General features: G+C 40.6%; 1 protein-coding gene across 1 annotated transcript in view; it reads left to right on the top strand.

The window, feature by feature from the left end:
• Positions 1-27,971, top strand: part of DYM (dymeclin) — a 327,946-nt gene that overhangs the window by 262,467 nt on the left and 37,508 nt on the right. The gene's annotated exons all lie outside the window — the stretch shown is intronic.

The raw sequence follows: 27,971 nt of genomic DNA, 5'->3' as shown, positions 1-27,971 counted from the left end.
GGAACAGGTCTGTTGTTCCATGTCCAGTTCTAACTGTTGCTTCCTGACCTGCATATAGGTTTCTCAAGAGGCAGGTCAGGTGGTCTGGTATTCCCATCTCTTTCAGAATTTTCCACAGTTTATTGTGATCCACACAGTCAAAGGCTTTGGCGTAGTCAATAAAGCAGAAATAAATGTTTTTCTGGAACTCTCTTGCTTTTTTGACGATCCAGTGGATGTTGGCAATCTGATCTCTGGTTCCTCTGCCTTTTCTAAAACCAGCTTGAACATCTGGAAGTTCACGGTTCATGTATTGCTGAAGCCTGGCTTGGAGAATTTTGAGCATTACTTTACTAGCGTGTGAGATGAGTGCAATTGTGCAGTAGTTTGAGCATTCTTTGGCATTGCCTTTCTTTGCAATTGGAATGAAAACTGACCTTTTCCAGTCCTGTGGCCACTGCTGAGTTTTCCAAATTTGCTGACCTTTTAGGAAATAGTTACAGTCTGCATCAGACTTTCCAGGTAGTGCTAGTGGTAAAGAACCCGCCTGCCAATGCAGGAGACACAAGAGACATGGGTTCAATCCCTGAGTCGGGAAAATCCCCTGGAATAGGAAATGGCAACCCGCTCCAATATTCTTGCCTGGAAAATTCCATGGACAGAGGAACCTGACAGGCTTCAGTGCATGGGGTCATGAGTCAAACACAACTGAGCATTATCTGTATTATTTACAAAAGCTCCAGGGAATGGTGGCTGAACATCAGTTCTGATAGACTGGTAGCAGAACTGGCCTGCAAGTATTGGAAGAATTATTTATGAAAGTGAACTTGGACTTGGACTAGGCGGTGTCAAGGACAATTTTCAGACATTGGCTAGCTTCACCTTTCATAGATGCCTGGCTCCACTTCGCTAAATGTGTGACTCATCAGTGTACGTAGGTCAATGTACGTGTATATAGCTAGTAGTATCTAGAGGCTGTCTGTACTAGAAAATTCAGAGAAAATTTTGGAGGCAACACCTTAAGACAATTTGGAAAACTTTCAGAGAATCACCAATACTGTGGAAGAACAGAGGGCATACTTACAGGAATTCACAGGATCCAAGCAGAAGAGACTTACTGTCTTCAAGGACTGGAAGAATTGTTTACTAAAGCAGAGTTGGCCTTACTATGTTGATCTCAGGAACAGGAACAAGGGGGTAGACGCGTTATACAGAAAAGTTGTATTTCAGTCCCATTTAAGGAAGAGTTTTCTGCGAAATGGAATTACAGTTGACCCTTGAACAATGCAGGGATTAAGGGCACAGACCCTTCACACAGTCAAAAACCCAGATGGAATTTAGCTGCCTTCTGTATTCCCATGTAGCTCAGTTGGTAAAGTATCTGCCTGCAATGCGGGAGACCTGGGTTCAGTTCCTGGGTCGGGAAGTTCCCCTGGAGAAGGGAATGGCAACCCACTCCAGTATTCTTGCCTGGAGAATCCCATGGACAGAGGAGCCTGGCGAGCTATGGTTCATGGAAACGCAAGAGTTGGACATGACTTAGTGTTATCTTTCTTTTCTTTCTTTCTTTTCTGTGTTCATAGTTCTTCTGAACTCATGGGTTCAACCCACCGTGGAGGGTGCAGTACTGCAGTATTTACTGTTAGGAAAAAAAAATCTATGCGTTAAGTGGATCCATGCAGTTTAAATCCTTATTGTTCAAGAGTCAACTAGAGAAAAAAAAAAGAAGAGTCAACTAGACTTAGAGACGGAATAGGCAACTTCTGGGCAGTGATGCAGTCACTCTCACAGGAGATGGTAGCATCGGAGAATGATGGCCACTTGACAGGGAGGCAGACAGGTTCCATGCTGGGTGAGGCTCTTATCTGTTGGCATGAGCTGGCCAGCACAGAGAAGGGAGGAGTCTCAGGCTGTGTGCAGGTCCAGCAGAGAGAGTGCTGAGATCCATTCCCAGAGCCTGCCATTGGCAGCAGGAACAGACAGTAAGGTGTACATGTGCAATTATTTGCTGTTCCAACTGGAAGGACTCAAATATTGGTTGGCAAATCCAACCACGTGACTCTTAAGAACCTTCCATCCCTAAGAGTATTATGTTGTCTGTGTATACCAACATTTGACTCATTGGAAAAGACTCTGATGCTGGGAGGGATTGGGGGCAAGAGGAGAAGGGGACGACAGAGGATGAGATGGCTGGATGGCATCACTGACTCAATGGATGTGAGTCTCAGTGAACTCCGGGAGCTGGTGATGGACAGGGAGGCCTGGCGTGCTGTGATTCATGGAGTTGCAAAGAGTCGGACACGACTGAGCGACTGATCTGATACCAACATTATCATTCTCCTCAAAGCAGGAAATTGCATACATTTTTGATAACAGTTTTACTCTCAGATGATGCAAGAAACAGTAAGGCTATATTATTAATCTGGGGCTTTGTTTTTTTAAATGACAAAGAGCTCACATTTCAGTTCATCATAGCAAAGGAAGAAGTAGTCCCATTTGTATGCCAGAAGTACAGAAATTGCTAAAAGTTGAATATGGCTCATAACAAGAAAACATATAGTACAAGAGGGATGGAAAACAAAATAAAAAAATATTAACTGTACAATCACCGATTGTCCTGTGCAAACGAACATGAGAACTGCGTTTAGACTGAAGTATGTTTTCAACTCTGCCTCGCAGTCACTGCCTTCTCCAGTCTCCTCCGCATCACAGAAAAGCGCCAGGATGCATTTCCCAGAATCCTCCCTTCTTGTAGTTCTGAGTTGAAGTCGCCAAGGAGAGGCACACTTGCATAAACGGAAAGCAGAAGAGTTATTGTTGTTCAGTCGTTCAGTTGTGTCCAACTCTCTGCGCCCCCACAGACTGCATCACGCCAGGCCTCCCTGTCCCTCACCATCTCCCAAAGTTCGCCCAAGTTGATGTCCATTGAATCAGTGACACCATCCAACCATCTCATCCTCTGCTGCCCTCTTCTCCATTTGCTTTCAGTTTCCCTCCGCATCATCTCTTCATCAGGCAGATGAGAAGGAGCCATTATTCTCCAGAGGCAGCTCCTGCTTGGCTTCATGCTGTGTAGGCAGTAAGGGTCATTGATGGCTCCCACAATACTGAGGTTTGCTGCAGCTGCTTGCTGTGAGCTCTTGAGAACCACCCGCCCCAGTGCTGTGGACAGTCTTCTGTCACAGCTTCTCTGATTTTGCCTTTCTAACAGTTGCATAAATTTGTTTTCCCTACAAAATCCTTTATACTTAAGTTATAGAGAGTAGCTTCTGTTCTCCCTACCAAACCTGTCAGAGAAATAAAACCCCTGATTGCAAACAGAAAGCCATTTAATATAGGAAATTTAGCAGTCATTGAAAGGACCAGGGAAGCCAACTTCAGCGAAAGCCAGTGCTGGCTTTCAGGAAATCAGAAGTGGTAAGAGTGTCATCACCAATGGTCTGGCCTGCCTGCAGCATCTTTATGGGGGTCTGCAGGGAGATTGCTGGAAACCACTGGCAAAACGCTTGCTGAAGCTCACAGCCTGCCCACCGCTGTTACCAGAGCACCAGTGGCCTCTGTGTCTCTTCTGCCTTCTGAAATACAAGTTCGTCTCATCGCTACAGTCTAACCCAAAGCCCTTCTGGGGAGATGCTGGGGGCGTAGTTTCCAGGCTTTCACCATGAAAGGGGAAGTAAGGTGCTTGAGTCACCAACAGTGTGGCATACCACCGAAAGAAACAAGAAGCAAAATAAGCTTCTTGATGAGCGCGGAGTTTTTAAAGGATGTGTACAGAAGATGGAAAGAATGTTATGTATAGAGAACAAATGTAATGGAGTGGCATGAGCTTAAATAAATGTTGTCAGAAGACTCGAATTGGAAGGGGACTTTGACCCTCTGAGAGAAGAAAGCAACAGAATAAGTCGTGGGCCTTCAGCATAGGAACAGTGGAGAAAATGACATAATTGATTGATGCATTCTCCCATTTTCAAATGCTCGTTTATCTCCTTCATTTGAGAATAATCTCAAACTGGAAAAGAATGTATCTTTTAAGCAAAATCAAACCCCAAGGTAAGTATAAGAATGGTACAAGAGCTGCCAGCCTTCTTTCATCTTAAGCCTCAGATACACAGTTTCTCACAATGCTGGCAGATACAGCCTGTGTGCAAAATTTGAGAACTCAGTCTCCACATTAATACTAATAGTGCTATAAGACACTCTTCTAAGCACTTTATAGCACCATGAGTTAGTGCTTTTGTCCTGATTCTAGGCAAGGCAGCTAAGCCTCAGAGAGGTTACTGTCGGCAAAACTGAGGTTCAAGCCGAGGCGTCTTTTTCCGGAGTCCGTCTCATTCACCCTGCCCTGTACCTACCTTATTGCTTGCTGGTGCGACCACACTGTGGTGGTTCGGTTCCACCTGAGCAACTCATCAGTAAAATAAACTGTGTTCACAAGCAGGTGACGTTACAGTAAAGACCCTGTTAAGTCACATGAGGTTAGGAGCAGAGAATATGTGACTTGGAAAAAAAAAGGAAAATATAAGAACTGTTCAACTACTTTAAGGATTATACTCTAAAAGAGGAATTAAGCCTTTTATTTTATACCACAGGGCAATGAATGGGTAGTGACTGAATACAGACAGGTATTAGTTCCACCTAAGGAAATGTTTTCTGATGGGTCAGGTTCTTTAGTAGTCCATATGGAGCTTCATGAAGTAGTGAAGTGTTGTATTCACAGTAGTCTGGATGATAAATGTGAAAATTGAGCCAGATGACAAAGGGGCTCAAATCTATAAGACAGGGGAAAGATGGAAAGAGTTCTTGTTGATAAAAAAGTTGTACAGGATGATCCCAAAGATTTCAGGCAGTTCTTTTTTTTTTTTAATACTTATTTATTTGGCTGAACCAAGTCTTAGTTGTGGCATGCAAGATCTTTAGTGGCAGCATGTGGAATCTAGTTCCCTAACCAAGAATCAAACCCAGGCCCCTGTATTGGGAGCACGGAGTCTTAGCCGCGGGACCACCAGGGAAGTCCTTGTAATTCTTGTGCTGTATTCTGTGCTTAGTCACTCAGTTGTGTCTGACTCTGCAACCCCATGGGCTGTAGCCTGCCAGGGTCCTCTGTCCATGGGGATTCTCCAGGCAAGAATACCGGAGTGGGTTGCTGTGCCCTCCTCCAGGGGATCTTCCCAACCCAGCGATTGAACCTAGGTCTCAGACTCTGCAGATTCTTTACCTTCTGAACCAACAATTCTTATGAGTAAGAATTCTTATAATTCTTGTGAGTCTAGAATTCTGTCTTCTAAAATTCCATGAAGAATTTTTGTAGGGCAGCACCCTAATAACATCCTCCAGCTGTTCAGAGGTGAGGCTCTGTTGAGCCTGATAAGGTCTGGGATCCTTAGGCTGGACTTCTAGACCATCCACCATCTAGCCCAGCCTGCCCTTCACGCCTTTGTCTCCCTATTACCATACCCCAGCCCCACCCGGTGCTCCAGCCAAGCAGAACTAGCTCTGTGCCTTCTTCCTTCCCGCATGTTTGGATTCGCTCATACAACTTTCTTTTCCCAATATACCATTCTCCATCCCCTCCACCTTTGCTTTTTGTTTATTCAAATTCTAAGCATTCACCAAAGCCCTTGATAAATCTAACAACTTTATGAAGCCTTTCCTTTTATTTCTCAACCTATCTGTGCCTCCTCCTCTAAATACCCACTGTATTTTATATGTACATTTTTGGGAACTCCTCTCCTGTTCTACCTTTATGCAGTTATTTAAATGTTTTCTCTCTCCCACTCACCTATAACTTCCTTGAGAATACGGGTCATGTCTTAGTCACCTGCATCCTCTTGATACCTACCTAGTTCAGTGTCTGGTACATAGTAGTTACTTAGTAAATGTAGTAACTAGATAAATGAAAAGCTCATTTTATATATTCTAAAGAGGAAATGGGGATTTGTTATAGAATTCAAGAGTTCTGGAGTGAAATATCCTATCTCCAGACCTGCTTTTCTAATTTTTAATTTACCACCCTCTTTACAATTTTAATTAACTTAATTGTCTCTCCCTATATGTGTCAGGCACTGTTCTAAACTCTGGACATAACAGTGGGCAAAATAGACAAAAATCCCTGCCTCATAAAGCTTTATTTGTGTGTGTGTGTGTGTGTGTGAAGGAGATAGTAAGATAAATAATTTACAAGTGTGCAATATAGTGACTCACCATTTTTAAAGTTTATTCCATTTATAATTATTATGAAATATTGGCTCTATTCCCTGTGTTGTACAATAAATCCTTATAGCTTACTTTGTAGTATTTGCTATCTTCGGTTCAGTTCAGTCGCTCAGTCATATCAGACTCTTTGCAACCCCATGGACTGCAGCACGCCAGGCCTCCTTCTCCATCACCAACTCCCACAGTTTACTCAAACTCATGTCCATTGAGTCAGTGATGCCATCCAGCCATCTCATCCTCTGTCGTCCCCTTCTCCTCTCGCCTTCAATCTCCCAGCATCAGGGTCTTTTCCAATGAGTCAGCTCTTCTCATTAGGTGGCCAAAGTATTGGAGTTTCCACTTCAACATCAGTCCTTTCAATGAAGACCCAGGACTGATCTCCTTTAGGATGGACCGGTTAGATCTCCTTGCAGTCCAAGGGACTCTCGAGTCTTCCCCAACACCACAGTTCAAAAGCATCAATTCTTCAGCGCTCAGCTTTCTTTATGATCCAACTCTCATATCCATACGTGACCACTGGAAAAACCATAGCCTTGATTAGACGGACCTTTGTTGGCAAAGTAATGTCTCTGCTTTTTAATATGCTGTCTAGGTTGGTCATAACTTTCCTTCCAAGGAGTAAGCGTCTTTTAATTTTATGGCTGCAGTCACCATCTGCAGTGATTTTGGAGCCCCAAAAAATAAAGTTTCCAGTGTTTGCTATCTTAGGTAGTGGTAAATAAGAAAAATGGGGGCTCCTCTGGTGGTTTAGTAGTAAAGAATCCACTGCCAATATAGGAGACATGGGTTCAGTCCCTAGGTTGGGATTATCTCCTGAAGAAGGAAATGGCAACCCATTCTAGTATTCTTGCCTGGGAAATCCCATAGACAGAGGAGCCTGGTGGGCGGGCTACAGTTCATGAGGTCACAGAAAGAGTCAGACATGACTTAGCAACTAAACAACAACAAATAAGAAAATTAGAGGAATGTAGACAATATTGGGGAGGGAGCAGTCTTATTAATAGATAGTAAAGAGCAGTCTTAGTAATAGGTAGTAATAGATAGGGTATTGAGAAGAGAAGATATTTGATTGTCCTTTACATTTTATTGTAAAATAATTTTAGACTTACAGATAAGTTGCAAAAGTAATAGAGACAGTTCATGTAAACCCTTCATCTAGGATCCTCTGATGTTAACAACACATATAACTATAGTACAATTATCAAAACCAGAAAATTAACATAAGTACAATACTGTTAACTAAATTACAGACCTCATTTGAATTATGCCAGTTGTTTTTTTCTCCCAGTGTTCTTATTTTGTTTCAGAATTTTTTCAAGACCCACATTGTATTTAGTTCTTAAATCTCCTTAATCTCCTCTAACCTGAGACTGTTCCTCAGTCTTTCCTTATCGTTCATGACCTTGATGCTATGGATGTTGGCTGGTCAGTTATTTTATAGGATGTCACTCAACTTGGGTTTTTCTTATGTTTCCTCATGATTATATTGAAGTTATATAAGCATTTGGCCAAAATACCATGAAAGTACCATTGTGTCCCTCTCAGTTCATTATCTCAGGAGATACCTGGTGTCAGCCTATCTCACTACTCTTGATGTTACGCTTGATCAGTCAGTCACTGTGATGTCTACCAGATTGCTCCAGTGAAAAGTGACTATTTCTGCCTTCGTTTTCAATTACTATCTTAGGAGTGAGACTTTGCTAACATCCTGTTTCTCCAGACACTTTTGCCTTGATTTTATCATTCATCAGTGGAGCGTCCCTACACAGTTATTACTGTGGTGTTTACCTAACGATAATTTTGTATTTTATCCTATAGATTATAATCCAATACTGTCATTTATTTTGATGCTCAAATTGTTCCAGCTCTGGCCAGCGGGAGCTCCTCCAGATTAACTCCTGTATCCTCCCCAGCCCTGGAATCAACCACTTCTTCAATGACCCTGATTCCCCCCCCCCTTTTTTTTAATGGTATTTAGGAAACAAGACCTGGGCGCTAGCCGCCATCTTCTAAGAACTTTCTGTACTCTTCCACTCGCCTGTCCTTTCCCACCTCCTTTCTCTTCAGATAGTTAGCACTTCCTCACTCTGCTATGATCCCCAGGTACTCTTTTGTATCTGTCCCTCCCCTATGATAAATCTCAGCTCCTCTCTTTTGGGTTGTCTCTCACTAGTTCTGTTTTTAGTCCATTTTTTTCTACTTATTCTGATCGCAAATTTTATTTTCTAATTTCTTTAGTGAACACCTCTGGCTCAAGAACCCCTCCATGGGCCATCGCAGATACTGAAAGTTAATTTTATAGTTCACTGTAATACTTACCTTAAAGCAAAATGAATTACACTGTAGAGGCTATATGTTTGAATGTTACTTTGTTGTTCATTTATTATACTATATATTCAGAAAGGAAATATCCTTTATATTTGAGACAGTAAAATATAAGTGAGAAATATAACTCTTGTTTTTTTTTATTTATGACTGAATAAATACAGAGATTTATTGATCTGTGGAAGGTCTCAGGCCAGTTAACTCTAACTTAGAGGAAGATTCCATTGAAGCCAAGGTCATGGATAAATTCCTTAAGCGGGACGGTTAATTTTTTTCTGGAACATAGCCAAAAACTGTATTCTTGACAGCAGCTTACCATCTCACTCTGTGGTTGCAAGAGGGACAGATAGATGGAGGATGGATGATTCAGCTTAAAAAGAGAGAGAGAAATCCATTCCCAGTACTAGAAAAGAAACCAAAATTACATTTACTCACAGATGGTGAGTCACCCTCAGTTGGTTTAAATGATAGCACATTATTACCACAGATGTTTCCAGAAAAAAAGACTGTTTATAATCAAGCCTTATCTCAATTATTTTAATCATCTTTTTGGGTTGTTTATAATAAAGTGAATCACTTAAAACCTCTAGAGTTTAATTCACAGGATTGTGCTGTATCTAAAGTTGATTGAAAATTCAAGCTGTGTGTTGAATAATATTTGTACTATGCCACATGACAGCACATTATAGTCTTTTGGGTGGTTCACTAATATATACTGATAAAATAATTGTTGGGTATGTAATAATAGCTTTGTACATGAGATTGATGTAAAAGAGGTTATTTCACATTGGAAATGCTGTTATAGTGAGCTCTTTGTGAAAGTGCGCAACAGTATGTACTTACTGATTTGTTCTTTCTTAAAATATAAATTAAACATTTAGATAATTTAGAACCGCCTTTTGGGTTGTTAAGAGAAGCACAGTGCCTCTTACTCATGAGACATTAGCCAGCTAATGTCAACTGAAGAAGATGAGCCAAAAGTTTTTGAAGTTTTCCTTGCGTTGCAGAACTGAAGCCAAATTTGTTGAAGAATTATTCTTCCAATTTTGGGCAAGTAAACATTAAGATCTGGAAGCCCATGGCATAGTAATTGACTTCCAACCAAATAAAATATTTTTCAATCAAATGTTATTTGACATAGCCTTGTAAAATATTTGTATAATATCCTGTGTGGGAATATATACTCTTTGGATAAATCTGTCTATATAGTTAAACAACTTGGCTGTTCAGAGTAAATAGTATTAATATCATTCTAAACATCCTCTTCTTACTGGTATTGCGTGAAGTCTGGGAAAGGCAATACCAGGTAATTAGTTTTTTGGGACCCTCCTGCATAAACAGAGACATAAAGAACAGGCTCTGAAATCCTATGATGCTTATTTCTCCTTTCGAGTTTGGAAGCAAATAAATAAAGCTAGTGTGTCCTCAAGGAGCTCAGTCAGAAGCCACAGCTCAAAGTTTCTCACTGTCTGCATCTACAGCAGGGCCCGCCCGCCGGCTCCCATTTCACCGACTAGTGAGCATTGGAGATGTCACGATGATCGGTCAGAATTCATCCAGGGATTTCCCTGGCATTGCAATGCATAAGAATCCGCCTGCCCGTGCGGGAGATACCGGTTTGATCCACGGTCCGGGAAGATGCCACGTGCTGTACAGCAACTAAGCCCACGCGCCACAACTGCTGAGCCTGCGTGCTGCAGCTGTTGAAACTCACACGCCTGGGGCCTGTGCTGCGCAACTAGAGAAGCCTGTGCACAGCAACGAAGACCCAGCACAGCCACTCAAGTTAATTAATTTTTTAAAAATTCATCCAGATCTGTGCAGGTTCTCAGCCACCACCACACCACCTCATACTTCATTATGTAAAGTTTCCCGGTCCCCTCTTCGCTTCGGTTTAGTGAATTACCCATGTCATTTGAGGATTAAGAATTCTGCCATATCTAGTGTTTGAAAGTTAGGTCATGCTTTTCAGGGGGAATGAACCAGAATACAGCTCCTCTTTTACGGTAAGTAGGAAACTATGCAGGAGTAGAAGTTACTAGCACTAAGGGAACTTTTCATTTCATTCCCTTAGACACCTGATAAATTACAGAAATTAAGAGTGGCCAGACAGTAAATGAATTTTAAAGTCTTCGTTTTATATCTACCTCTTAGAATCCTTACACTACTATTATTAGTTTCAAGACATACAGAAAGTTGACTGAAATTTTTAGTTTTTTCAGAGCATCTTAATACTGACTGGGCTTCCCTTGTGGCTCAGCTGGTAAAGAATCTGCCTGCAATGCAGGAGACTGGCTTCAAATCTTCCCACCTCCCATTAGGAGTCTGTCCCTGTACCCACCCTTCTCTTGTTTCCCTGTCAATTCTGTCTCCAGGGCCGAATACTGAATGTCACTGTGGCGTGCCCACTTCTTCCTGGATGCCCCACCTCCAAGTCCACAGGAACCAACACTCATTGTATCCACAGACACAATCTTCTGCATCCTTACACATCTGCTCTCTCACGTTTCCACCCATGGGAATACGACCAGCCCGGCTCCTCCTCTGGGGCTGGGACCCAGCAGTGGCCCTCTGAGTAACTCCTGATGTTGTCTTTAACTCTTGAGCTTAAGAAGCACAGCAGTAGATAATCCCCCAGACACGCCAGCCTTTGGGCCTCTGCTTGGGCTTCCTCTTGCCCCCCTTGTTCTCCCCCAGGTCCCTGCACATCTCTCTCCTACATCTCCTTCAGGTCTTTACTCACATGAGCAAATGCAGCCTCTGGCTCAGGGAGGCCTGCTCTGACCTCCCTGCTTAAATTTCAGCACTCTCCCCCTAATTCCACCATAGTTCTTCCTTTTCCACAGCATTTATTACCTAGCCTACTATGATATGGGCTTCCCTGGTGGCTCAGCTGGTAAAGAATCTACCCGCAATGCAGGAGACCTGGGTTCGATCCCTGGGTTTGGAAAATCCCCTGGAGAAGGAAAAAGCTACCCACTACAGGCCAGTATTCTGGCCTGGAGAATTCCACGGACTAGTCCATGGGGTTGCAAAGAGTCGGACACGACTGAGCAACTTTCTCTTTCATACAACAATATGGGGATTTCCCTGGTGGCTCAGACAGTAAAGAATCTGCCTGTGATGCGGGAGACCCGAGTTCTGTCCCTGGGTTGGGAAGATCCCCTTGAGAAAGAAATGGCTTCCCACTCCAGTATTCTTGCCTGGAGAAGCCCATGAACAGAGGAAACTAGCAGGCTACAGTCCACAGGGTCACAATGAATCGGACACAACTGAGCGACTAATGTTTCATCACTTCTTATTCATACTGTGTTGTTCTTCTTCTTCTTTCAAATAACAAAAGCTCCAGGAAGGCACAGATCTGCACATTTTCACTGATGTATCTGCAGTCGTATCTGGCACATAGTGGGTGCTTTAGTATCAATATTTGCTGAATGAAAGAGAGAGACAGACAGGAAGGGGGACTGTTGACCACTGAGTGATGGTCCCAGATGCTAGTTCAAATAAAGATTGTTTTTTAGAGAACAGCTCTTTATAGACTTTTGCGAGGTCAGCTTTCTCACCCAAATATTATAGAGAAGCTAGTAAGTTCACAGTGGAGGTCCTGGTCACTGTGCTGAAATAGTTACATTTTTTACGTGTGTAATAACTGTGCCCCATTCTATAAATTCTTATAACTGCAACACACTGGTCTGAAGATCTCCACTTTAGTACTCCTCATCAGTAAGTTAATTACTATGTAAATTGGCCTCACTAAATTTTTAATAGTTTCTCAGGGGTTCTCTTCTTGACTCTGACCTGCCGTGATTTCATTATAGTTCAAGCAGAGTAAAATATTCTGATTTATGTTATTAGAATAAAGTTTCTTAGGTGATCTTATTCTATTGCCAAGTCTTTCTCGAAGGGTGAAGAACATGTGGGAACTATCAGGCTTATTTGAAGCCATTTTTGTTTCCTGTATTTTTTTAAATCATTTTGGACCTTTTTTCCCTTACCATTTTCTCTTTTTGAAATATTATCTTCATTACCTTTTACTTGCAGGTGATGATTAAGAAGCACTAAGTGTAAAAGGGACAGCTCTGTGCTGGGCTTCTCTCCTTCAAAGGGGAGACAAGCTACATTCCTGCCATTTCCTTCAAGCCCCAGGGATCTCTGCAGAAGGTTAGCCAGCAGAGTGGCTCTTCCTCCCATTTTAACCCTCCTTGAGTTTCTCGTCCAGTAAAGACAGAGATCGAGTCCTATTTATGAGTTACTTCTGCCTCTCTTAGAACAGTAAACATGATCATAAATGGTTTCAGAAACTGCTGGGATAATGCTGGCTTTAGGTCCATTCAGTCCCCATGTGAGGAGTATCGTGTATAATATGTGATCTCAGATGCTCATGTGCACACCTCTCACCACACATGCAGAATGCCATTCTAGCTTTCCAAGTCACCAATTTTATATGTTATGAAGGAAGCAAATGGTAAAGCCTAACCAAGGACATTCAGACCCTCAGTTGAATCCCTCAGGGCACTTTTTTTAAGATAAGGACTATAGGAAATTTAGAAAGTGTTAGTCACTCAGTTGTGTCAGACTTTTTGCGACCCCATGGACTGTAGTCCACCAGGCTCCTCTGTCCATGAGGTTTGCCAGTCAAGAATACTGGAGTGGATTGCCATTTCCTTCTGCAGGGAATCTTCCAGACCCAGGGATTGAACCTGGGTCTCCTGCATTGCAGGCAGAGTCTTTACTGTCTGAGCCACGAGGAAAGATCCAAGGACTAAGGAAGCACAGTAGAAATTTTTAAATGTTGATATTAAAATTTCTTCTGTATAGTCTTAAGTAAGAACAAATCTGCTTACACTGAATCTCCTTCCATCAAGGTGAGGATTCCAAAAGCATGAACATAGTTGCCTGGAGCATTGTTCTCAGATGCAGGTCTCTGGGTCCCATCTCAGGTTCTGATTGAGTGGTCTGATGATGAACTTCAGAGTCTGGCTTTTTAAACAGTTTTCTGAGTAATCTCAATAATCTGCCAGATTGGAGAACCACTGTTGTATGGCCCAGTTTTCTCCAGTTCCTTGCCCTTGTAAAAGCCAAAGAAATGATGGCCAGCATTAACTGGCCAATCTAGTGTCTTGATAGGATTGGAATGATCTTATCTTCTTTCCTACAAATGACAGAGAACTTTCACTTCATGAACCTTAAAATAGAAATCTTCTAATTTCTTTTAAACAGATTTCTTTTACATGTAACCCAGATATAAGAATAATACAATTATTTTGTAAAGTAAACATCAGATCAGATCAGATCAGTCGCTCAGTCGTGTCCGACTCTTTGCGACCCCATGAATCGCAGCACGCCAGGCCTCCCTGTCCATCACCAACTCCCGGAGTTCACTCAGACTCACGTCCATCGAGTCAGTGATGCCATCCAGCCATCTCATCCTCTGTCGTCCCCTTCTCCTCCTGCCCCCAATCCCTCCCAGCATCAGAGTCTTTTCCAATGAGTCAACTCTTCGCATGAGGTGGCCAAAGGACTGGAGTTTCAGCTTTAGCATCATTCCTTCCAAAGAAATCCCAGGGCTGATCTTCAGAATGGACTGGTTGGATCTCCTTGCAGTCCAAGGGACTCTCAAGAGTCTTCTCCAACACCACAGTTCAAAAGCATCAATTCCTCTGAAGTACCTAGATAACAGTATTTGATGCACATTTCCTGAGTTGTGTGGCAGATATGAAAACCCCCCACTGCATGGAAGATGTTGACTACTTGACTATCATGAGCACACAGCCCCAGGCTTCCTGGAGCCTAAGGACGGATAAGGTTAACCTTGTGACCCCACTGTGTTCCTTCATCATCAGTCCGTCAGACACGTGCACAAACTGAGTTTGAGAGAGATTTGACAGAATGTGGTCCACTGGAGAAGGGAATGGCAAACCACTTCAGTATTCTTGCCTTGAGAACCCCATGAACAGTATGAAAAGGCAAAATGATAGGATACTGAAAGAGAAACTCCCCAGGTCAGTAGGTACCCAATATGCTACTGGAGATCAGTGGAGAAATAACTCCAGAAAGAATGAAGGGATGGAGCCAAAGCAAAAACAATACCCAGCTGTGGATGTGACTGGTGATAGAAGCAAGGTCCGATGCTGTAAAGAGCAATATTGCATAGGAACCTGGAATGTCAGGTCCATGAATCAAGGCAAATTGAAAGTGGTCAAACAAGGGATGGCAAGAGTGAATGTCGACATTCTAGGAATCAGCGAACTGAAATGGACTGGAATGGGTGAATTTAACTCAGATGACCATTATATCTACTACTGCGGGCAGGAATCCCTCAGAAGAAATGGAGTGGCCATCATGGTCAACAAAAGAGTCTGAAATGCAGTACTTGGATGCAATCTCAAAAACGACAGAATGATCTCTGTTCGTTTCCAAGGCAAACCATTCAGTATCACAGTAATCCAAGTCTATGCCCAAACCAGTAACGCTGAAGAAGCTGAAGTTGAACAGTTCTATGAAGACCTACAAGACCTTTTAGAACTAACACCCAAAAAAGATGTCCTTTTCATTATAGGGGACTGGAATGCAAAAGTAGGAAGTCAAGAAACACCTGGAGTAACAGGCAAATTTGGCCTTGGAACATGGAATGAAGCAGGGCAAAGGCTCATAGAGTTTTGCCAAGATAATGCACTGGTCATAGCAAACACCCTCTTCCAACAACACAAGAGAAGACTCTACACATGGACATCACCAGATGGTCAACACTGAAATCAGATTGATTATATTCTTTGCAGCCGAAGATGGAGAAGCTCTATACAGTCAGCAAAAACAAGGCCAGGAGCTGACTGTGGCTCAGACCATGAACTCCTTATTGCCAAAAGTAAACATAGTAGCAAAAAAATTAAAGGCTATGGTCTTTTAAAATGGCGCAGCTGCTCTTTAGTCTGATTTACGTATCCTTCTTTTGACTCAGCTCCGTTTTCTTTGTTGTTTATCATCGAGTTACGTTTATTGAGCATTTGCTCCATGCCAAGTCCTCTGGTAGGAATGTTTTCTTTTTTTACAAGTGTTCTCATTTCGTCTTCCCAACGACTATCTGAACTGTAAGGAAAATTTACATTTTGCCAGTGAGAAAACAGGCAAAAGAGATTTTAGAGATAAGAGAATGGCTTGTCCAAGATGGTTTCAGTCCATCTTAGCTTTGAGCCATAAAAAAGCTATTCCTTCTTTGAAATCATAAAAATTTGTCTCCTCCTAACTCACAAAGCCATTTGCCTATTAGATCAATTTGTTTAACCTAAAACATTCATAATACACATAATTAAGTTCTTGGTTTTGACAGTATCTATATACAGTGTTGTAATCTTTGGAATGTTTGAACAGTTGTACCCATAGCTACTTCAAGGAGTATTAAAACACTCTTGAGGTTTTCTCATATGTAATGATGGAATTGTACTACACATGCAGTCGCTTCATGTTGTATTTCCTTTTAAGATAGGTATTCTTGATAAACAAACTGACTCATATTTATTATAATGTCTTACGTTATTTTTGTTTAATTAAACATCGTAGATTTGTAAGCAGTTTATAGGCTATTTTGTCTTCCTTTCAGTGGATAAAAATTAAGCTTAATTTTTATTTTTTTACTTTATGATCTCAAAGATTATAAAAATTTGGTCTTTATTATCATTACATCTTACATATAGTTATGAAAACTAGAAGTCTTAATTGAAAAATGATAGATACCTGATTTTTCTATACAAAAAGAGATCTTTGCCTGGTTCTCCAAATCATAGTTTCCAGTGACAAAGAGACACAGTTCATTATGCAAGGGCAGCTCTAAAAAATGTTGATCCCCTTCCTTTGAAAAGGGGATCAGATTAATTTGTTACTTTATCCTTGCTGCTAAGCTGCTAAGTCGCTTCAGTCGTGTCCAACTCTGTGCGACCCCATAGACGGCAGCCCACCAGGCTCTGCCGTCCCTGGGATTCTCCAGGCAAGAGTACTGGAGTGGGGTGCCATTGCCTTCTCCGACTTTATCCTTACATCTCTGCTATTAGTTTTAATATACTTATTTTCTTTGGTATGATCAGAAATTTATGATTCATAAACTAAAATTTCCTAAAAAGAGAATATACTGTGTTGGTTAAAAAACAGAACCAGTTATCATTCTTTATTTGTCCCAATCTTGACTTTTCTATCAGGTTGACTATATGAAAGTTACTGATATTGTTTCATTGCCTCTACAGTTACTGCTCAAGTCATTTATTACAATCCTTGCAGAATATTTTGTAATCTAATATATGGAATAATGCCAAGAAATAATAAAACCAAGAAATAATGGCTCCCAGATAGTTACAGAACTATATATTTTTAATGGATGATAAGTGAAGATTGAATTAGTTCTGATAAAAAGGGTGACTAACAAATTATATATAACAGTTTCTTTTCTGAGTTCTGTATATTTTTTTAATATTCTCAATACAGCTTTTCTGCATAGGTTTTTTTAAGTAAAAGAATAAGAAAACTAAATAATTGTATTTGGTTCTTATGATTTTTGAAGGGCTGTTCTTAAATTAAGCATGTAGCCCAAAAGTTTGGAAAAAAAAATTTTTTTTTTAGTTTGAAAATTTTTAAGGTGATATAAGACTTTAAAGAAACCAAAGTCCACTGTCTTATTAAACACTAATATGATTCATTACACATAGCAAAATGTGTAGCAAAATGTTCCTTTGAAGGAACAAAACTGCTTTCATTATGGTGGCTTTCATTTCTGGGGCAAGTTGGAAGGGGCAGTGATTGGCATATAACTAATTACACCGAGGTAACTGCTAAGTATCTGGCCATACAGTTAGTTTTTTATACAGCATTTGTTGGTTTTAGAAGATTTGAGGACCTAAAACCCTAACACAGTTCTATGAAGACTGTGAATACAACTGATACTTAACAGTGAATCTGAGACAATTCATTTATTAACAGTTTTTGTTTTCTTGTCAATTCAGCACACCAGGTTCTTTATAGAATTCTTGCCTGGGAGGTTTGAGAACAGTAAGAAATACCTTAGACACTGAACACAACTGTTAGAAATCTAATCCATTTTGAAACTTGGGAATAGTGATAAGTCTTTAACCCAAGCATAGCTTAAAATATGAAATTTGGACAAATAGTTGAGGGGATTTCTCACATGATCTTTCAAATGAAACTGATTCTGTTACATTTAAATAGGAAAGAGTTTTTTTTAAAGCACTTAGTCAACTTTTCTCTGGTACTAGCTAAGTTAAACCGCAAATTTTTGCTCAGTGAGATTGGAAGAAATATATTTGATACCCATTTTCAGAAGTAGGTTGAGTCTCAAGAATAATAACTTGTTCATAGTCGTACATCATACCTAGAATGAAGTCAAGGTGCTGGCCACTGATAATCCACCCTCTTTTTTTTTTAATTTTTAAAATTGTGAGACAATGAATATCCATGTAATCACTATTCAGAATAAGAAATGGAACTTTGCCAACAGCCCAGAAGTCCCAGTGTATGTGCCCTGTCCCTCTATGAATACACACTGTCTTGACTTTGGAGAGGATTATCTTCTTTTTCTTTATAACTTTACCATCTGTATGTATAGTGCCAAACAGTATGGTTTCCTGTTTTCAAACATTTTGTAAAAGGAATCATGCAGTTTATTTTCTTTTACACCTCTCTTTGTTCACTTAATGTAGTTTATGGGAGATGTTTATATTGTTACACAAAGTTTACTCCTTTCCACTGATGTATTAGTATCACATTGTGTAAATAGTCCATGATTTATGCATTTTACTAACAGTAGACATTTAGATTATTTCCAATTTTATGCTGCTAAAAGTTCTCATGCTGTCTTATATATCAGTATGTATGTATATATTTTAATCTCATTTGATTTTAAGCTTCTTGGTGTATTTTCTATATTTATATTCCCTCCATAGTGTTTAACATAATACACTGCCTTGCACAGAATACCTCCTTATTAAATATTATTGAATTAATTTGTTAGTTCATTAAGCATGGTTGAAAATTAGCTTAAGAATACTTTTTAAAATTTGTTTATTTTAATTGGAGGGAGGCTAATTACTTTACAGTATTGTGGTGGTTTTTGCCATACATTGACATGAGTCAGACTGATACCCTACTAGATAGTACCCACTGCAGAAAACAACTATAAAGCTCAGACGGATAATACAAAATAACTGTAAAACTCAGACAAATAGTACAAAACACAACTACCTATAGGTACTGAAGAGTGAATAGAAGCAAAGAGACTCTGGCGGGGAGTTCATGCTCATTTAGAAGAGGGAAACAGAAAGCTATATAAGTAAAGCCATGTGCATGACTTTAGCCTGGGACTAAGCACAGTCCATGGAGTTTATTGTGTGGTGGCAAGGGACTCACATGGAAAAACTCTTAGACCTGGAGAACCTCAAAAGTGAGGCTGGCAAAGTGTGAGTGCTGAAGAGAGTAACAGAATCCCAGAAAGGGAAGAACCAGAAGAGAAGCCCCCAGATTGTATCTGTCTACACCTCTGAGTGATGCCTGAACCGCATGTGAGAAACAGACTCAGAGCAGCTCAGCCAGTGACCAAAATTCTGAACTCAGACCAGACTTGCCACCAAAAGATGCAGAAACATAAACAACTGCAAGAAAACTGGTAGAGAGTGCGCTTTCACTTGGAGGATGGAAAATAGCACATTTCCCGTCTCTGAGATCTTTTAGCTTGAGGCCAATTTCAGTCCTAGGCATACACAGCAGAGATGGGACATATGGGGAAAGATGTAGCCTTCCTGGCCTGAAGAACCAAAAAAAGAAGCTGAGAATCCATGAACTCTGAAAATAGTGGAGGTGTCCCAGAAGAGGAGGAATCAGAGAAGAGGGTCCCTAAAGTCTGTCTAGCTATACCTTGAACTAAACATTGAACTACACATCTGTAGACTTTAAGCAGCCTAGCTAAAAACAGAAGATCTGAACAGAGATACAGAGTTTGCAGTTCAAAAGCAGACAAGAATCTCCACAACTTTATGTTATTCAGGATGCAATCCAAAGTTTCCCAACATCCAAGGAACCAAGAAAATGGAACATGTTCTCTGCACAAAAGAAAATCAATTGGGATCAACCTGAAAACGAACCAGATGTTGAAACTAACAGACAAGGATTTAAAAGCAGTTACCGTAACTCTCCTCAATGTTTTCGTTGCATGAAACATGTTTTTAACACATGAAAATCTCAGCAGAGACATGAGAAGGCTCAACTGAGAAATAATGACAATAAAAAAGTCAGTAGTTTGCAGATATGAAATACTAACACCAAACAGAATAAATATAAATAATCCCACATCAAGGCACATTATTGTCAAAACTGTTGAAAGCCAATAATAAAGACCAAGAGAAAAAATGGCATGGTACATACCGGGGGGACAACAATCCAATTAACATCCCTTCTTATTAGAAACTCTAGAGTGTTGAAGAGAATAGAACAAAGTCTTTAAAGTGCAAAAGAAAAACAATTAGTCAACCCAGAATTCTGTATCCAGTGAAAAGACCTTTCATGAATGAAACCAAAATAAGACATCAAGTAAAAGAAAATCAAGAAACCTTGTTGGCAGCACACTTGCATTATAAAAAAATGCTAAGAAAGTCCTTTGAGCTGAATGAAAATGGTATCAGATGGAAACTCAGATTTTCAGATGCAGAAAGAAGGCCTGTTTACCAGAAGTGGCAAATATCTAGATAAATGAAAAATATTCATATCTATTCTGTCTCTATTTTTCTTCCTTTCACTCCCCCTTTTTTGCTTAGTTTTTTTTCCTCTTTATTTTTAAATAAGCTATATAGTTATTTTTACTGTATGATAGTATAGTTGATTTGAAGTATTGTGTTTCTGCTGTACAGCAAGGTGAATCAGTTATACATATATCCACTCACTTTTAGATTGTTTTCTCATAAAGGTTATTACAGAGTTCTGAGTAGAGTTCCCTGTGCTATACAGTAGGTCCTCATTAGTTATCTTAAAACCAAAGTTATCACATTGTCTTATCGGATTTATAATGTATGTAGATGTACGATACACACACATACACTCACACCCACAGAGCTGTAGCATAAAGGATAAGAGACAATGAATGTGATCCTGTGTGATGTGGTCCTGTATGACATCCTGCATTTTCCCTGAAGTGATCGATTATTATCTGTTATTTGACTATGAAAGGTTAAGGGTATACATTGTAACCCTAGGGTAGCCACAATTTTAAAACATAAGAAAATCAAAAAAAAAAAAAAAAAAAAAAAAAAAAAAAAAAACAACATAAGAAAATCAACAGCTAAAAATCTAACAGAAGAATTAAAATAGAAATCTAAAAAATATTCAAATAATTACCCGCCCCTCTTCCCGGGTAGGAAGGGTGGAACAAAGGAACAAGACAGGATTCACACAGAAGCAAAAACTAAGATGATAGAGACTTCTCTGGTGATCCAGTGATTAAGAATACTCCTGCCAGTTCAGGGGACACAGGTTCAACCTCTGGTCCAAGAACTAAGACCGCACAATGAGAAGCTTACACGCCGCAGCTAGAAAGTGGCCCCCACTTGCCACAGCAAGAGGAAGCCTGTGCACAGCAACAAAGACCCTGCAGAGCCAAAAATAAATAGTTTTTAAAAATAAAGCTAAACATATCAATAATTAAATTAAATGTTAATGCACTGAATACTCACTAAAAGACAGGGATCATCAGAATGGATAAAATAAGACCCAACTATACACTGTCTGCAAAGGATGTGCTTTAAATATAAAAGTATAGGTGGGTTGAAAGCAAATGATGGAAAGAAAATCAAGTAGCTTACAGACAGTAAGCATAAGAAGATTAAAATGGCTGTATCAGTGTCAGCTGTGCTCTGCTTAGTCACTCAGTCATATCCAACTCTTTGCAACCCCATGGACTATAGCCCTCCAGGCTCCTCTGTCCATGGGGATTCTCCAGGCAAGAATACTGTAATTGGTTGCCATGCCCTCCTCCAGGGGATCTTCCCAACCCAGGGATCAAACCCAGGTCTCCCACGTTGCAAGTGGATTCTTTACTGTCTGAGCCACCAGCGAAGCCCAAGAATACTGGAGTGTGTAGCCTATCCCTTCTCCAGGGAATCTGCCCAACCCAAGAATCGAACTGGGGTCTCCTGCATTGCAAGCAGATCCTTTACCAGCTGAGCTACCAGGGAAGCTCCCTAACATCATCTATTATAAAACCTAAGATGAAGGGGATACTTCAAAATCATCAAAACATCAGAACACAACATAATAATTATAAATCTATATGCACCAATGACAGAGCTTCAAAATCATGAAGCAAAAAAATAGACAATTCCACCATTATTTTAAAAATTTTAACAGCCTTCTCTCAGCAATTGGTAGAACAACTAGACAAAAAAAGAATCAGCAAAGGCATAGGACATTACTTTGACTTGATTGATATTCATAGACCACCTTACCCAGTGATGGGAAATTCATCATTTTGAATGCATATGGCACATTTACCAAGATAGACCAGAATACTGAGCCATAGAGCAAGGCTCAATAATTTTTAAATCATTGAAGCTGAATTAGATAATTAGAAATCAGTATAACACTAGAAAAGGCAAAATTGTGACCGAAAAACAGATCCGTGGCTGCCTTGAACCAAGGGGGACAGGGCCGGGATCAAGTACAAAGGGCCAGGAGGGGCCTCTCCCCTGTATCGTAATGGTTGCATGATTATATACAAACAGCAAAATTCATCAAATTGAACATTGAAATTAGTGACTTTTAATTGTATGGTGCTTGTTGCTGTGTGCAGGCTTTCTCTAGTTGTGGCAAGTGGGGGCTACTCTCCACTTGCAAAAAAAGAAGCAAAAAAAGAAAGCAAAAAAAGAAGCAAACAGTCAGTTTGATCATTTTCACCTCATAAAGGCTTCCCATTGCCTTGGCTTTTCGTACTGCAGGTGGCGTAGGCACACGGGCTCAGTGGCACAGGGGCTTAATTGCTCCACAACATGTGGGATCTTCCCAGACCAGGAATCGAACCTGTGTTCCCTGCATTGGCAGACGAATTCTTAACCACTCGGCCACCAGGGAAGCCTCCCCTGCCCCAAGGGGTTTTTAAAACAACGTGAACAACTCACTCCTTCCCAGGTGTCTTTAGGAAATGAACATTCTGCACTTTATATTGTTATTTCATTTTCATGTAAATCTTCATATACGAGTCAAATGACCAGAAAAATCATTTTGTGCGGCTGCAGTCTCAAAACCTAGACAACATAGCACTTGCTATTACATTGGAGTTGTGAATTACTTGAACAATTACAATAGTACATTTTACCGAAACATCTTTCAGTGGCTTACTTCTGGCATAATCTCTGTCGCATGGAGAGCACGCGACAAGTATGAAATAACTTACAGGGTCATCTAGAAGTAGGCAGGCATTGGCAGTTTTTCTTAATGTTTCTCCCAGACTCCCAAAACATCATAATACTTTTCATATGGTTGCAGCTATGGTCATGTTTGTATTTATACATACACACTTACTGCTGGTATGTGTGTGTGTGTGTGTGTGTATCACCCATCCGAATGTAGGCTCACATACACAAACAGAAAGATTATTCCCCAAAATGAAAGTATTTACTTACTTTGAGTAGTAAGATTAAGAGTGGGCTGGGTTGGTTTGGTTGCTTGCTTGCTTTGCTTTCTGAAAATTCCCTTAAATGTTGTTCTGCTGCAGTAACAGGGTGCTCCTGCTAACACATTTCTGACATTGCTCTGTCTAAATGGAGGATAAACATGACCGCAGCCTCTACAGGAAAATATGTGCTAGCAAGCTTTTAAGTGTGTAGGGTTTAAACTCTTCCCATGTTATATCAGATCCTTACTGTAAATTAGCCAGACTCTTTCCCAGCAGAAAATAATAATTATGTCTTCCACTGGAAAGAGCACTTCATAAAACATTTTTTTTCTAGTAAACAGAGTAAACATTCTTTTGATCCCTCTGCTTCCCTACCTCAAAACTTAAACTACCATTCCTTGTTTCCAAGACTCAGAGCAGAAAATGTTTTGAATTCTCGGTGTTGGAAAAATTCTGATATTTTCTAGCCTTTCCCACTACCCCCATCATCAAAATGTGGATAAAATTGCGAGTCTGTAGTTTAGCTTATTGTGCCTGTTGCCAGTTTCCCAAGGAAGGATCCCGAAATGTGTGTTTTTCTCTTGATCCTGTCATTGCCTCCCTGTTCATCCTTCACTGAGCCTCCTGGTACCTACATCTGCTCAGCTGTGTGTTGGTCCTGTTTGTTGTTGGTGACACCGATCCTTGGAGGGAAGTTCAAGGAGAGGTGTGAGGAGTAGTGGGCATAGGGGAGCACCCCCCATTCAGACCTGCACCCAGCCAGCAGGACCTCCGTCCTCAGGAGCCACATACTCAGCTCTCAGACAGGAAAGTATGGTGACTCATGTTGACAGAAAAGGACCTTGAAGGAAGGAAAAGCATCCTGAAACAGGGAGTTTCCCTGGCTCCTTCTCAGAATAAGGACCTCATCCCCGGGGTCACCAGTCCTCATCCATTGTCTGGCTGTAAAGGCCGTGCTATCCGTCCTTCTCCAGCACGGAGGCAGCGCTGAAGCTGGGTCCCTGACCTGGACTCTGAGTTGATGCTCATCTGGAGAAACCCTGCCCTGCCCGCCTCCCCCCGGCTCATCGACGACCTCTCTTATCAGGACTCTGTGAGTCTAGTCACGTCAGGCCTTTTCCACGGCAGTTTTGACGTTATCGCTCTCTAAGACTTCCGCTCCTCTCTCCCTGACTTACATGCCATCCAGCTCCTGAACTTGAGTCTGACGGAAAGCAGCCACATCCAGAAGAAAATGGAAAAATGTTTCAGTTCTCTTGGAACTTACCATATAAGAAACTCATGTGCTTTGCAGAATATTTACAAGAAACAGTTCTTGAGATTAATTAAAGGCCTCAGATGTGCTTTTTGGCCGTTAAACTCAAGTCATTTGTGGCTCTGTCCACAAAGCACTTTAAATAACTCAGTTTTCATGTTAGGAACCAGGCTCATTCTCCTACCACAGGTAATGAGCCCTATTTTTAAATTAAACCTTTCAGTTGTGCTGGTTTTCTCAATTTAAAAGTACCATGCACCGTTACTATATATGTAGATCATTGACATTTGACGTGGTTCATAAACATAATATTGAAAATTTTATTTTTGCCCTTGATTTATAAACTGTCACATGACTGATCAGAGTCACAACTCAGATGGTTTTAAAAGAACCTAGGAAACGTCTTTCCTTTCTGTTACCAAATGATTTGACCTTTGGTATAAATAAACCTTTACTGACTCCCTGAAAGTGAATGCATAGACTTCTTCCGCTCGTCTGGTCCCGGAGACAGCTCACCTCAGTGTCACCAAGAATCTAAGAGTGGAGTCCAAGAAAGAATACATCTTGTGGTCCTAAAACCATGAAGAAAAGAAAAAAAGACGAATCGAATGCTTAAGGAAGCTAGAGGGCTCGTTGGCTTTTCCTCTGTCTGGGTTTTCTGCGTTATTCTTGCTGGATGAAATTAGCATTCTCCCTCTCCGTAAGCCTCGACCGTGTCCTCACTGCTGCTGTGACGTGCTTTTGCGAGAGTGAGGCTAATCAGGTCCAGGTTCCTTACTGCTAGTTCAAGCCTGAGAGCCTCTTGAACGCTCACTAGTTTCAATTTTGTTTTCTTTATTTTTTATAATTAAGGGCCTGAAGCCATTATTTAGAACTTTTTCTCTTCTCCCGCCTTCAAGTGTTCACTTGACTATTTTATGTTAGGGTAATTGTGTGTGTTTTCTAAGCAAGCCTAAATTAGAGATGTTAAATCTGTCAAGCTAACCTTTGATGAAAATTTACTTGAAGTGAGCACACACATTTTTAAGCATATGCTTTGACCAATTCTGAATTAATGTGAAAAAATATTCTATAAGATTTATTTTTTGCATTTTAAGCATAAATACAGCATCTGTGGTTGTATTTATGAGAATTGCTTTTTCATTTACTTAAACATATAGATATTTGTTTCTTTTCAAGCTTAAAATGTAAATGATCTTGCAATTAATTACACTATTTACTTTTCCAGTGAAGTTGTTTCCGTACTTTGAGGTACTTTCTATGTAACTCCCCTCAGACTGACTTCCTGTATTTTTCTCTTATTTATCTGAGTATTTTTTGGTTTTAGGTATTGCATTTCCCCAGTTCTAAAGCTAAACTCATTGGTTTTGGTCGGCCGGGGGGAATAAGTTTAAATGATGAAGACCATTGAATCTGCTGTTCTAATTTTAATAGGCGTATGTTTGTAGCCATGCAGGTTAAAAGGCCCAGTAAAATAGAAGGGAATCTAGCATGGGGGTGTCATTTGTTAAAGGGATACCACATGTTTGTGAAGCCCTCGTAGTCGCACTTGAGCGAGCTGTGAATGGAGTCTGGCAGCTGCCCTGTTTGCTCGGGGCTGGCTGGCCCAGCAGTGATAAGCAATAGACAGGCTGGCTCCTTCAAGGAGTCTCGCAGTAAAGTCAGAGCTCTCAACAGTTCTGAAACTCACTGGCTGACTTTCCCCTGTGGGCCATTTATTTATCAGGAAATGAAATTGGTTACAGGGTTTCTCACATTGCCAAACCTCACTGACGAAATCTGGTTTCTTCCAAAGTTCAGGAGGAGCCTTAACTCTTTACTGTTGCCCAGCATTTCATGCCTTGATGACGGGTACCTCTGTCCATACTAGGATTTGAGGAACCTCACACGGAAAGGGCTGGAGTGAGGAGCAGGCCGTGGAGTGGGCCTGGGGGCTGCTTCCATAGGTATAAAAGATGACCCTTTGGGATAGGATTTTCTTTTTCAAGGGGCTTTTGCCAGTGGCTCAGATGGTAAAGAATCTGCCTGCAATGTGGGAGACCCAGGTTCTATCCCTGGATCAGGAATATCCCCTGGAGAAGGGAATGGCTACCCACTCCAGTATTCTTGCCTGAAGAATTCCATGGACAAAGAACCCTGAGGGACTACGGTCCATGGGATCACAGAGTCAGACACAGCTGAGCAACTTTCACTTTCAGTTTCTTTTCTTTTTCAGTGTTGATACCTTCATCTTTCAAAGTGAAGTGTCAGTTTCATAGAACTGATTTTTTTTTCATTAAAAAAAAAAAAAAAGGCCTTTAAACATGACACGAACCACCTTATTGGCAGCATATCCTTGTAACTTAGACCAAAGATCATTGTTTAAATTTTGTGAAACTGCAAGGAATAAAAATAGACTCTCGGAGTTGTGCACAGAGCTGTACGGCATAGAGAATGTTTGGGTAAGTGAAGGTTAAATTATTACAAAGTATATAATCTAGTTCATATGTTTAAGGAGCGGAACTAGGCTAAATTATCTAAAATATTCTGACGTACTGAATCATTTCATTTTGTAAAACAGAATCTGACTAGCAGGGCATTTGGCTGTGTGCTGGTCTGTGGAGTGCAGTCTACAGTCTCGACCTCCTGTGTTTGGAATTAGCAGGCCCAGAGGTAATACGCAGCAGGCATGTGGCAGTTATTACGGCTGTGGAAGTGGCTGCTAGCTAATTGATAGCAGTAGCAGCTAGGAACAGCCTTATTTAATTTTCAATAGTTCCTATGAAAAGATGCTATAAATGAGAACCTTTGTCTTACCATTATTGTCCTTTCTCTGACATTAAGCATCTAATATTTAATGTATGCACTTGGTAATATTTAGGAGTGAATTCTTTAGATTCTTTCTTTTCCCCCTCTTTGGAGAGACTTTTCTTTCAACTTTTAGCCCTGATTATTTTAGGCCCCCAAGTTAGTAAAGAATTACTGTCAGTAAACACTAGTTCCCTTGACTGGCATAGCTCCTGTTTGCTAAAAATATATAAAGTCACAAAACCAACCCTTAGCCCATGCAGGCCAGTGACTTTGCTCATAATCTGAACCCCAAAGAGACACACTGGTTGCATAAAAGGTCAATGAATGAATCATTTTCTCTCTTCATCACTAGAGCTAAGCTTTTGTGAACTTGAATTGCACGTAGAGCATTGTGTCCATGGTTTCCTTTGTATCCCGGAGTGTTACACAGACTGAAGTGGGTGGTTCGTTGTAGTCAAGAGGGATCTTAGTTTTCTCTATTCAGTTTCAGTATGTTTGTAGCAAAAGACCATATTTGGGGCATTGAAAGCACAGCCTTTCTTTTAAAATGTATGTTAGAGGAATTTCACAAGGAAAGTAGTCAGATAATATGTCTAGCTCTTTTTCTTGTTTCTCACAACCTCTGCCATTAAATAAGTAGCAGTCTTATTAAATTTGTGCATTCAGCCTTCTTCCTGTTGATACAGAGATGAGAAATAATAGCAAGTAAGGTGCTATAAAAGATTTGCCTTCCTCTCTGACCATCTTTATCTC

Source organism: Bison bison, unplaced genomic scaffold (assembly GCF_000754665.1).
Source record: "Bison bison bison isolate TAMUID 2011002044 unplaced genomic scaffold, Bison_UMD1.0 scf7180017864153, whole genome shotgun sequence".
In the NCBI taxonomy this organism is placed as follows: domain Eukaryota; kingdom Metazoa; phylum Chordata; class Mammalia; order Artiodactyla; family Bovidae; genus Bison; species Bison bison.
The sequence above is the reverse complement of the archived record's forward strand: the minus strand, read 5'-3'. Positions and strand labels throughout refer to the sequence as shown.